Source organism: Myxocyprinus asiaticus, chromosome 21 (genome assembly GCF_019703515.2).
Source record: "Myxocyprinus asiaticus isolate MX2 ecotype Aquarium Trade chromosome 21, UBuf_Myxa_2, whole genome shotgun sequence".
NCBI lineage: Eukaryota > Metazoa > Chordata > Actinopteri > Cypriniformes > Catostomidae > Myxocyprinus > Myxocyprinus asiaticus.
In genome coordinates, this window is record NC_059364.1 from 6380489 (window position 1) to 6393007 (window position 12519).

Here is a 12519-nt window from a genome sequence, read left to right on the forward strand (position 1 = left end):
GTGCGACCGGCATTATGGTCTGGAGAGGAAATCCAGGAAGATATTTATAAGTGGCGCCGAGGATGGCAGCCATGTTGCGAGCTCCGACACAATTTAGCAGTTTTTTGTTTTTAATATTCTTAATTCATGTTATTTTTGTGTTAGATGTCATCAGTGTTATTGTATATGACAGACAAACTATTCTGGACATTGGCTTTTCAGTCTCACATCGCAAACCAAGCTTTGAGTTCCACAATGCTGATGATGCTCTGTTTACAAACACAGCAACAGAGCCCTTTGTTTGGAACATGCGGCTGCGACCGCGGAAACGTAGGTGGAAAAGTGGAAAGAGAGCCGGCGTCCTCGTCAAGGTCAGACAACGCACCAGATTACCTCCACTACCCAGCATTCTTCTGGGTAATGTTCAGTCTCTGGATGACAATCTCTGCAAAGTTAAGGCACTAATCTCCTACCAACAAGAGATGTGAGACTGCTGCATTATCTGCCTTACAGAAACTTGGATGTCTACTGAGGTTCCAGACTTGGCAATCGAGCCTATGGGGTTCTCCGTGCATCATGTGGACAGAACTAATGATCTCTTGGGGAAAAGCAGAGGAGGGGGCGTATGTTTTATGATCAACAATTCATGGTGTGATCGAAGGAACGTACACTCTATCAAGTCTCTTAACTCCCTTGATCTGGAATACCTAATGCTACTGTGCCAACCATTCTGGCTACCAAGAAAATTCACGGTGGTCATCATCACAGCCGTGTACATTCCTCCACAAGCCAACACAGAGCAAGCACTAAGGGAGCTGTATGGGAGTATAAGTGAGCAGGAGACCGCACACCCTGAGGCCATGTTCATTGTTACAGGGGACTTTAACAAAGCCAACCTCAGGACAATCATGCCTAAATACTACCAACATATCACATGCAGCACACAGGGGGAATGGGTTTTGGATCACTGCTACTCTCCCTACTGGGATGCTTACAAATCCCTCCCCCACCCACCATTTGGAAAATCGGACCACTCTTCCGTTCTGCTTCTGCCTGCTTACAGACAGAAACTGAAACGGGAAGCTCCCACCCTCAGAACGGTCCAGTGCTGGTCGGACCGATCAGACTCTATGCTACAGTACTGTTTTGGTCACGTGGACTGGGAGATTTTCTGATGACGACATCAAGGTCTACGCGGATACCGTAACGTGTTTCACAAGGAAGTGCATAGAAAACGTGCTGACCAAAACAATACGGTTCTACCCCCAGCAGAATCTGTGGATTAACGGCAATGTTCATGCAGCACTTAATGTGCGTACCTCTGCTTTTAATTCAGGGAACACGGAGGAGTATAAACATGCCAGTTATACTCTACGCAAAACCATCAAATCAGCCAAAAAGCAATACAAGAACAAAGTGGAAGCACAGTTCAACAGTTCAACACCACCGATGCAAGGAGTATTCGGCAGGGAATCAACATAATCACTTAAGAGTGACTAAACACTCCACTGTGAACACCACCGCATCTCTTCCAGACGAGCTAAACACTTTCTATTCTCGTTTTGAGGAAGACAACATCGCCTCCAAGGAGAGAACTCCCACGCCAGATGCAGCAGAGGTTAGTTCACTTACTGTCTCTGTAGCGGATCAATTAGCGGGTGTTTTTATGTATATTTAATCTCTCCCTCTTACTGTCTGTGGTTCCCACATGCTTCAAGATGTCCAAGTGCTTTGAGAAGCTTATCAGAGACAACATCTACTCTGTGTTGCCTGCCTCCCTGGACCCACTACAGTTTGCTCACAGAGGCAATTGCTCCACTGATAATGTCATTGCATTTACACTACACACTGCTCTTTCCCATTTGGAAAAAAGAAAGACATGATTTTGAACAGCTCGCTGTGCAGCTGGATCCTGGACTTCCTGTCAGGCAGACGTCAGGTGGTCAGAATGGGAGGTAACATCTCCTCAACACTGAAGCCCCGCAAGGCTGTGTTCTCAGCCCACTCCTGTACTCCCTCTACACACATGACTGTGTGGCAACACACAGCTCCAATGCCATCATCAAGTTTGCTGATGATACGACGGTGGTAGGCCTGATCACTGACTGATGAAACAGCCTTCAGAGAGGAGGTGCACACTCTGACATGGTGCCAGGAGCACAACCTCTCCCTCAATGTCAGCAAGACCAAGGAGCTTGTGGTGGACTTCCAAAGGGACATCCTCGGGGGGACATTCTTTGCAGGTGGATTGATAGGAGCAGGTGGGAGTGTTTTCACTGGGAAACTGATGGTTTCACTTCCTGAGTTAAGATGCTGCCATAAGTGTTGTGTTTTCTGGAGCTTTTCTAGGCTGATGTTGAGAAAGCATTTGTGTACTTTTTTTTTTTTTTAGCAAGGTGTTTTATGTACCTGCTTAAGTGCTGTTGAGTACAGAAGGCTGTTGGGGTCAGTGCAAACAAGTCTGTACCATAGCAACATAATCAGCTTCTACTCTTTTAAGGAGGTCCTTGCTTCCATGGTGCTTCACCAAGAGACCATCAGTGGCATTTCTTATGGGATCTGTCCATCTGTAATCCAACACAAAGACTCGTCCACCTGTTTTGATGGGTCCACTGTGAGCTGCACGGGGGAGAAGCAGCAATGGGCAGTGGTGGTGTCAAAAGTGCCTTGTAGGATCTGTGTGAGAGCAACCTCCTGCCGCTGATATTCTTGAAGAAGGCATTCTACCAGATAATGTGCTGTCACAGACACCCCAAACCACCCATCAGTGTCCTCGTAACCCCCAAACAGTGCTGGTGTGTCATCCTTCCTTAGGGATCCCATGGTGGTCCTCTGCCCATACAGCTCTGCTTCAGCATCTTTGGTGTTCTGTTCGCTGAGCAGGTAGGCAAGGTGGGCTCTTTCATATTTAAGGTGAAGCTCCTCAGAAAGCTGGTTTTCCATATCTTTAGGTGATTTTCCAGAGTGCCTAAGTTCATCCATCACCGTTTTACAGATTGCCTTTTTTTGGGCGAGGAAGGCTGGCAAGATGTTGCTGAAATGCTGTGGTAGCATGTCCAGCCACTGGGGTTTATCTGTGAACCAGTATTGTTTGCAAGCCTTACAGCATAGACAAGAAGCAAGGATGTAATATTGCCCACTAGTACCAAGAATTACTCTGGGTCTATCCACACCAGAAGACACAACATGAGGTTTTGTACAGCTATAAAGACAAGGCAGGATGTAATTATTTCTAAGCCTTTCCATTATACTATGCTCTGGTTTCCAGTTGAAAAAGGGATGGAGCTGGAAGTACTTTGGTGATGGCAGGCCTGTGTTTGTTTCTATAAGCTTAGGATGAGGTGAATAACGCCACAAAGAGACCATATTCATAAGGTGTTGTAGAGCCGAGGAGGGCGGGGCCGGGCTGGAATGACGCACGCCCGGTCCCCAATCAGCCTGATGGGGTGCGCAAGGGATAAAGGCGGCCGGGGACGACAGTTCGAGAGAGAGAGAATTACAGGCAGCTATACTGTGTGTGTGTTTATGGTTGTGTGTTTTTGTTTAAGTTGTTCATTAAATTATTATTTAAGTTGTCAAGCCGGTTCTCGCCTCCTCCTTTCCTCTGAACCCCCTTACACTGGTGCCGAAACCCAGGAAGGAGGAGGGATTCCCGTCGCAGAGTCCTCAACACTGCCTCCACCCAGGGGAGTGCTGCTGCCATCCGATGGGGGACGGAGTAGCCGACCACCCGGACGTGGGGAACGGCCGCTGTCTGCGAGGCGAGTGGGGACTGGACTCCCCGACCCCCTGGAGTGAGGGAGCCGCTGCCGGGGGCGGAGGAGTGCCCTGCCGTCCCCCGGGAACGCGGAGGGGTTGAGAGAAGACCGCCGTCCACGGGGGGAGGAGGGAAGTGACTCCCCGACCGCCTGGAGTGGTAGGGCCGCTGCCAGGGGCGGAGGAGTGTCCCCACGGAACGTGGAGGGGCGTTCTGTCCGCTGGGGGTCGGAGGTCTGACTCCGGTCCGCCTGGGGAGGAGCGGCTGCCGTCCGCCTGAGAGGGTGGAGGAGTGTTCGAGGACCACGCGACGGCGCATCAGAGAACCGGTGAGTTTCTTTTTCTCTCTCTCCTCTCTCTCTATCTGTCGCTCCGTGTTGGCCTTTCCCTCGCCTATTTTGTTTTGTTGTTGTTGTATTTTCCCCTTCTGTCTCCTCCCAAGTCGAGGAAGGTGGGGATGACCCGCCGGCAGTCAGGGCGCAAGGCACGCCCCTCGGAGAGGAAGGGGGAATGTACGTCATGCCGGGGGCTCCCCGGTCTGAGGCAACGGCGGGAGGAGTGTAGAGCCGAGGAGGGTGGGGCCGGGCTGGAATGACGCATGCCCGGTCCCCAATCAGCCTGATGGGGCACGCGAGGGATAAAGGCGGCCGGGGACGACAGTTCGAGAGAGAGAGAATTACAGGCAGCTGTACTGTGTGTGTTTATGGTTGTGTGTTTTTGTTTAAGTTGTTCATTAAATTATTATTTAAGTTGTCAAGCCGGTTCTCGCCTCCTCCTTTCCTCTGAACCCCCTTACAGGTGTCTAACTGGTCATGATCCTTGCCAGAGCTCCATAGATTACAGCTCTGTTTTCATAAAAATAAATGGAGGGAGCGGTTCCAGCGAGTAGTATTTTGAATGTAGCTGGGTACGGGGGCCTCTGCATGTGTGGAAGGTACTGGAGCAGGTGCAGTAGGTACTGACTGGGTAGCTGCTGGTGGTACTGTGGGCACAGTGGTACAGAGGCTTTACCCTGTGAAGAAGGCCTACACACAGGAGCTGGTGGAATGCAAGGACAGAAGATTTCATGTGATGTTGGTGGATGCTGTGGCCAGCTGTATGGAACAAAGAAAATCAAGTTAAAAAAATATATTTTAATTGTATGATTTGTCTTTTTTTGACATCAGTTAGATGAGTTAAAATATCATTTATGTTAGGATGTACAAATTATTATTATTATTATTAACATAACTTTTAATACTTTTGTTCAGTTAAAAAAACAGGTAAAGAAAAAAAAAAGGCAAATCATTTTTTTTTACATACAATTCATGGAGTGCACTCACCCTCATCACCAAAATGTTCAACCCTTAACACTGGTTAGTAGAACAAAAGAACACATGTTTAGAACAGGTAAGAACATTGCCAAAACAATAAACAAATTATTACACATCAGATATGGAGAATTATTCTGTGGGTAACAGTATACGCCTCTAAAACTGATGTGGAAAATAACCTCTTGCTGCGGACAAGACTCCACATCCAGGAGCCGCAGGTGATCCTTGAAACACATGCATTATAATTTGAATAGTATCACTGTAGTATGTGCAATTTCTAGTTCATCCTGTGTCATAAACAGGATGAACTAGATAATTATTGGCAAACAATTTTAAAAATCACAACCTCTTGGTTCTCTTACTCGGCAGACATTTTTGTGGAGACAAACTCAGCATCATCCTCTCCAGTTCTTCATCCTCCATTTCTATGAAATTAAACAAATACATCAGTAGGCTGTAATAATCAATATTAAATACATTTCTTAAAGTTTACTGACCTGGTTATCAGAGGCAGGGCTTGAAAGAGCTAGTGGCTTTGCAGAGAGAGTTGAGGGTATAGGGGCTTCTGCAGTCAGATGGCTTTGCTGCTTCAAAAAATAATGCTGCAAGCGGTACATTTTACTTCAAGGAATGCAGTTCTTCCCCATTATAAAGGCAGCATACCCATCAGCCCTGGTATTCCTAATCTTCCTCCAACTGTCTTTTGCTCATGCTCCAAATCCAACTGTACTGTCATCCTCTGAAAAAACTGGTACTGGATCTGGCCTTTCTGACAGATATCACTGAAGATCCTCAATTTCCTTGCAAGGACCCTCTGGGTTCAACTGCCCAGCCTGTTCTTCCTCTTCAAACGTACTGGACAGGTACAAAGTGTTGCCAACATCATAACCACCGGAAGGACTTGCCTTTGTACTTGAAGAATGTATTCGCCAAACTCCTCGTTCTTCTCTTTGAGGTGTTGACTTGTCCTGCAAAATTATTTTTCATTCTTCTTGCCTCTTCAGATGGGTCCTGTCGTAAATGGCCTGATGGGCCTCTCCTGAAGGACACTTTGACTCTCCCGGGGACCTCCCACCCATCCCCCCTGGAAACTACGCCCCTGACTTGAACCCTAAATTATACTGTCCTCTCTATACTATCATTCTGGTGGAACACACTTTTATTATGTCATGCCTGCACACCAATTTAAACGATGATGCAAACCATTTTTGGAATGACTATAAAACCAAACTAATCCTCCACAAGATGGCGCACTAGAATAAGCAATTGTGTAGCCTGACGGTTGATGTTTCTAAAACATGAGTACATAGTTGACTTGACCCTCCTAACCTCTATCTTGCTCTCTCACTGCTATCTATTATTCAGTATTATCTATGAACCTTTTCAACATCTCTCCCATTTTTCCATTGCATTTGCTAAAGATTTTGTTTCAGTATTCCCTTTGATCTTCTCTCTTTGCTGTCCTGTCCCTCTTCTCATGCCTTATGTATTGACCCTTTAGAAACTCTAATAAGGATCCTGGCACTGGATGACCCATTAACTTAACCACAGTCATATTCACATGATCAGATGTGAATGTGTTCTGTCCATTTACATTTGTTCTTTTCTCTTTTCTCAGGCACAGAAGAGTTCACACGCTGAGAGAAACCATCGCTGCCGTTGCTGCTACAGCAGTCTTGTTTGCTTTCTGTAGTTTTTGGCAGTTTAGAGTGGCTTTAATTAATGGATTGAGGGATGGTAGAGCTGTCCCTTACACTGTGCCAAAAAAGCTGTATAACTAGTTTATTTTAACCAGTGGAACAGAGTGCCAGTGAAACTTGTCAAGTCTATTTATAAAGTCACCCAACCCAATGTAAAGTATCTCATTTGCTTTATAAGTGCAAGTGATATTTAGGCTACTTGATACGTGTGAGTAGTAAACATTAGAGAAATATGAAATAAAACAATCTATTCATTGTTTTTAAATAATTGCATTCATAAAACAACACATAATTTCAACACAAGTCAGCTTAAAGGGATAGTTCCCCTAAAAATTACAATTATGTAATCATTTATTACTTTCTTTCATCCATGGAACACAAAAGGAGATGTTGTGCAGAATGACCGCATAAGTCACAATTCTCTTTCATTGTATGGCAAGTGAATGGTGACTTACCCTGCATTCCAATTGGGATAAATCAGCCACCGGAGGGCACTTCAGAGGGAGAACAATCATGATAGCCATGCTGTAAATTACTTGAAAGGTGAATGATACAAATGAACATTATTTTTGAACCCCACACCTTTCAGCCCTACAAAGCTTTCACAGTGGATGGTCTTCGAAGGGAATAGGGCATAGGCAGTGGCGTAGATTCCAGGGGGGATGGGGGGCTAACAAAAAAATACTTTTATTACTTGTCATGAAAACCCATAAACAATTGTGTGAAAGGAAACGTTTACAACCCTAATGAAAGCACAATAGCAGGTTTTGAATAAATTACTGTGTTACAAGTAGCCTATGATGTTCAGTTTTAAGTTTTGTACTAAGACCTTTGAATACACAGGCAACTATTTGCTACAGTAGACCTAAATCAATAAAAAAAAAACTCAAAAATTCTAATTAAGTTATATGAATGTAGGGCTGGGTGATATATCGAATATTCACGGTATAATTGTGATGATTTTGTTGCCGGTTTAACATTAGGGAATATCGTGAATATCGCAGTGTTTTTAATGCACTCTTTAATTAGCCCGAGACGGAGCACTGGTATTAACATGAATGGGAGAAACTGGAATGACCAGCGGTCAATGGATGAAGAAAGGAATTCCCTCCTTGCAGATAAAAGAGCCAATCACCTTTTAAATACAGACATCGCCTGTCAACCAATTTGAGAATGCGCATGCGTATTAGCTACACAAGCTGGGAAAATTGCGTTTTTTGTTTTGTTTTTTTGTGCGTAATATATGGTAAAGAAGCTCAATTTATGATTCCAGTGTTGTCAAATTTTACTGCTGTTTTTGATCGTAATCTTTACCAACCATTTTGGAGATTTCAGTCTTTCCCCATTTAAGCAGATAGGAGCTGTACTTTAATGCCGCTTGTTTAATTAGAAAATAGCTGCCCGGGTGCGTTCCAAAGTGGACTGACTTGCCTTGGTAAGTACTTTGCAGCGGTTCCTGGGCATGAAAGCAAAAGTGCAGCTGGTTCACACATTTGAGCAATAGGCCTTTTTCACACTCTGGATTTTGGAACGCGGAAGTAAACGATTGCAGGGTAAACTTCGCCAGAGGTGAATGGGAGACCGTTGCAAATATTATTTTCCCTTACCCATTTGCTCCAAGAGCAAAAAATAAATAAATACAAATAAAACACTTACGTTTGAATGACTTTCCAGCATAAATAAAATAAAATAGAGAGCGGTGGATTAAGCAAGTCAGTTGGGAGAAGATGCCTAATTTATTGTCACTCTCTCTGCAGCTGTAATAGAAACCCCCTTGCAGCTGTGGTAATTCATTTTTAAAAACTAATTCCAGGGTAATATAACACAAAGCATAATGTTATAAACTTACACTCAATATTTAAAATAATTATATTAAAATGTTTGCTAGATTTACTCTACTAAACACGTAAAGGCGGAAACGCGCCATTTTCCAAACATGTGTAACCGTTACAGGTTATTATACAAACCTAAATATTCTACACAGTATCACAGAAGAGGAGATGACAGTGTTTCACCAGACTTGTAATGAGGAACATAAACTGTCAAATACATGCTGCACTTTCAGTGTTCCGCCAAAATAAACATGGCTAAACACCACACACCACATCCCGCTACACATTACTGTAGACATTCTATTATTCTCCTTAGTCCAGTCCAGTTATAACATGATTAATGTTGGTGATAAGAGGGATGCTTTCTGTTATCCTATCCACAACCCTATAAACACTAGAGCTGCGGGCCCACACTGTCAATAAAGCCCTCGCTCTGTCTCGGGAAGGAATTAAAGGATAAGAAAAGCACTAGTTTATGGAGAGACATGCATACATAAAGATTTCCCATGAAATCCATGGCTGTTTGTGTCTCAAACATCCCTCTTCTAAAATTGTCCTTGGCCCTGATGAATCAATAAGGAGTTTCTAGGGCAGCTACACCTAGCTAATATGCTAATATGCATTTTTATTATTATAATAATAGCACTAACAAAGTGTTTTATGAGGCATAAATACATAATAGACCAATACACCATTTTAATTATTTGTCACAATTTGAAGACAAATCTGCTTGGGCGCCTGCAGGATTTCATTGGCTACAAAGCATTTTTAAAAGACATGACACAGCACTAGTTGACGTTTCTCAAAGTTACCTCTCAAAAAAGTAGACTTTTGTTTCGAATTATTGTAGGTAAATATCTACCTCGTCTAGCGCGATTTATTTATTGTCTGTGTTCTGAAGTATCCCGTAACTGTTTTACGATGTGAGATATCGCGCTAAATGATTCAGTAGTGTGTGAGTGAACTGTCCGAATGAATTGGATTGAATCGCGAATTAATTCACTCCTTTTTTACACGTTTGGCCAACTCACTGAAAAGAACAGACTAAAAACTAGATTAATTCGTGAATCAAACATTGCTCGTTTTGATTCTTAAAGGGAAAGTTCACTCAAAAATAAAACTTTCCTCATTGCATTCTCATTGTCAGATGTGCACAGACCTTAGCAGGGACGGGGCAGAAGAATAAAAAAGGGTACTTTTTTCTTTTCTTTTTTTGAATGAGTAGTAATTATACATAACTAATTTCTTTGCTTTTTGAGTATTTAACCATTTTCTTTTATATATATATATATATATATATATACAGTATACTATACATATTTTCCCCCCCATTTTTCCTTTATCACAAATAATAGCCTATTCTGTTATATATTTATACTTTATTTTCACACATGGTCTGTGATAACCCCATGTTTTTGACATGTGTCATAGTAAAACCATGGTATTTTTTAAAGTAACTTGGAGTACCATGTCAGTATCATGAAATATGAACATGATCAATCATTCAGTACCATGGCATTACCCTGGTAACGTGGTGCACAGTGCAAAGGCGCGGGACGTGGTGAGAAAGTGCGAGTGTGAGGCGATCGACTGTGTTACGCGAATGCTACAGGGTCCTTGAATAACGTATAACATGCAAGAAAGGGCAGCCGGTGGAGTTCTGGTGGCCCCCCTAGGGAGTTGGTGCCCTACGCAGACTGCGTAATATGCATATAGGGAGCGGCGGTACTGTGGTAGACTTATGGTATTTTTCTGAAAGTGATTCGTCTAATGGTGTATTAATTTTAACAAAACCAAACTGGCTTTGGCTGAACCTGACAGCTCCTTCAGTTTATGTCAATATTCTATAAAACACGAATTGAATGTCTGTCACTGAAAGTGACCATTTAGAATCCTATTATAATTAATAAATCTGTCTACACTGCAGGTGCGCAATGTCGGAAATGCAGTTGCAATCTAGTACTATTCTTTTGATGAACATGGAGTGGACTTTTTATCTGACCTGTTACTCATCTGAGGTAATGACACTTCAATGTTCCGGGGCGAATTCAAAACAGCATTTTGTGCTCTCTTGAAGGACACTGCTGTGGGAAGGGAAGCTCGTTCAAAACGAAAATGAGAAAATGAATCTTTTCTCAGAGGCCCTTCCACAAAACTGTTAGCGAAGGGTACATTCATACAGTAATGCCATGTTTCCTTCAGATTACCCACTTCAAGGGCTCTGCACTTCAGAGTGAGTATAGGGCATAGGGAGGATCACTTGCTATTGGAATCCGCACCCGATCTGCTGTAGCGCACGCTCTTAAAGGCACCTTCGCTTAATTTTCTTTAAAACGCCCATGATTTACAAAGAAATCTCATAATAACACATAATTACTGTTATTGTGAGATTATTACGAGATTTTAATTTTGTTTTATTTAACTATTTTAATTTAATTATTAAAATGTCTCCCCTTTTTCTGGACAACCAAAAGGGCACCTTTAGATTTGTGAATGAAAGGGGCACACACCTCTGCTGCCCCCGTTCTGTGCACATCACAGCTCACCCTCATGACATCTCAGATGTGTATGACTTTAATTTTTCTGAAGAACACAAACGATGATTTTTAGAAGAATATCTCAGTTCTGTTTGTCCATTTAATGCAAGTGAATGGTGGCTTGAACTCTGAAGGTTCAAATTGCACATAAAGGCAGCATAAAAGAAGTGTACTACAGGGCTAAAGGCCCAACGGGGTGGAAGGCTCCTTTGATTTGATTTTCTCCCAAAACACTTAATAGCAACAAAAACTACCAAAGCACTTTCCTAAACACCTGTTTGTCGCTACTGCAACATTTTCATGATCCAGGAGACCTTTGCGTGTGGAGTCTTGATGGAGGTTGATTTTGAGGCAGTTTGATCTAATTTTTTATATTGTTTAAAATGTTGCAAATTTATTTAGATAATGAGAATCCCTGAAATTAACACATTTATTTTGAGACATTTAAGGTCATTAAATCAAAAGTTTTTAAATAGTTGTCCAATAAGTGAAAGGATAGTATTTGAGGTAAAAAGCCCCCCGCTGCAGGGGCTAAAGGCCCCTATAAAAATAGATTTGTCCTGAAAAATGTTTAAAGTGGGCTCACATTGACTGATCCAATCACAATGGAGATTAGTTTTTTAAAGAATACTTGAGATGTTATAAAATGCCAAATGTGGTTGAAATTAACAGGAAATCGTGCACCCTTTTCTGAAGTAGTTATTTTGAGTAATCAATGGGTAAACAATTTTAATTTGTTACTCGAAAAAGCATCTTGCTGTCTCAAAATTATCCGCATTAGTTGGCAAATTGTGCACTTTAACAATATCCCCTATATCTACACGATATCACTATAAAGTGTGGGGTAAAAGGCTCCCTCACCGCCTTTATGAAAAAACCTTCCGTCATTATTTCTTTTCACTCAAATTATGTTTCTCCGTCAATTTTCAATAAAAATACATATTTGTTTCTTGTTACATTTTGCGACCAGAAAATGTTTTCTTAAGGTGTGCCTTTAGCCCCGCTGTACCCTAATCCATATAACTACAGTGGTTAAATCCATGTCTTCAGAAGAAACATGATAGGTGTGGGCAAAAAACAGATCAATATTTAAGTTCTTTTTTTACCATAACGCTGCGTCAGAATGTCCACACTTCCCTGCTATTCAGTATGCCAAAAACAGTATGCCAATGGAGTAGTATATCCGAATCCACAGTATTCATGAAGCAGTAAGCGAGAAACACCCGAATGACCTACTATTTCCAGCAAGATTTTGAAGTGTGGATCGGCTGGACACTTAACAATCCCATAATCCTTCTGGAGCTGAGGCGACGTCACATTCAAAACACTGGACTTAAAGGAACCCCGGTGAGGCGAACGGCTCTTCTCAACTGTAAGTGTTACTGTATATATACCAAGATAA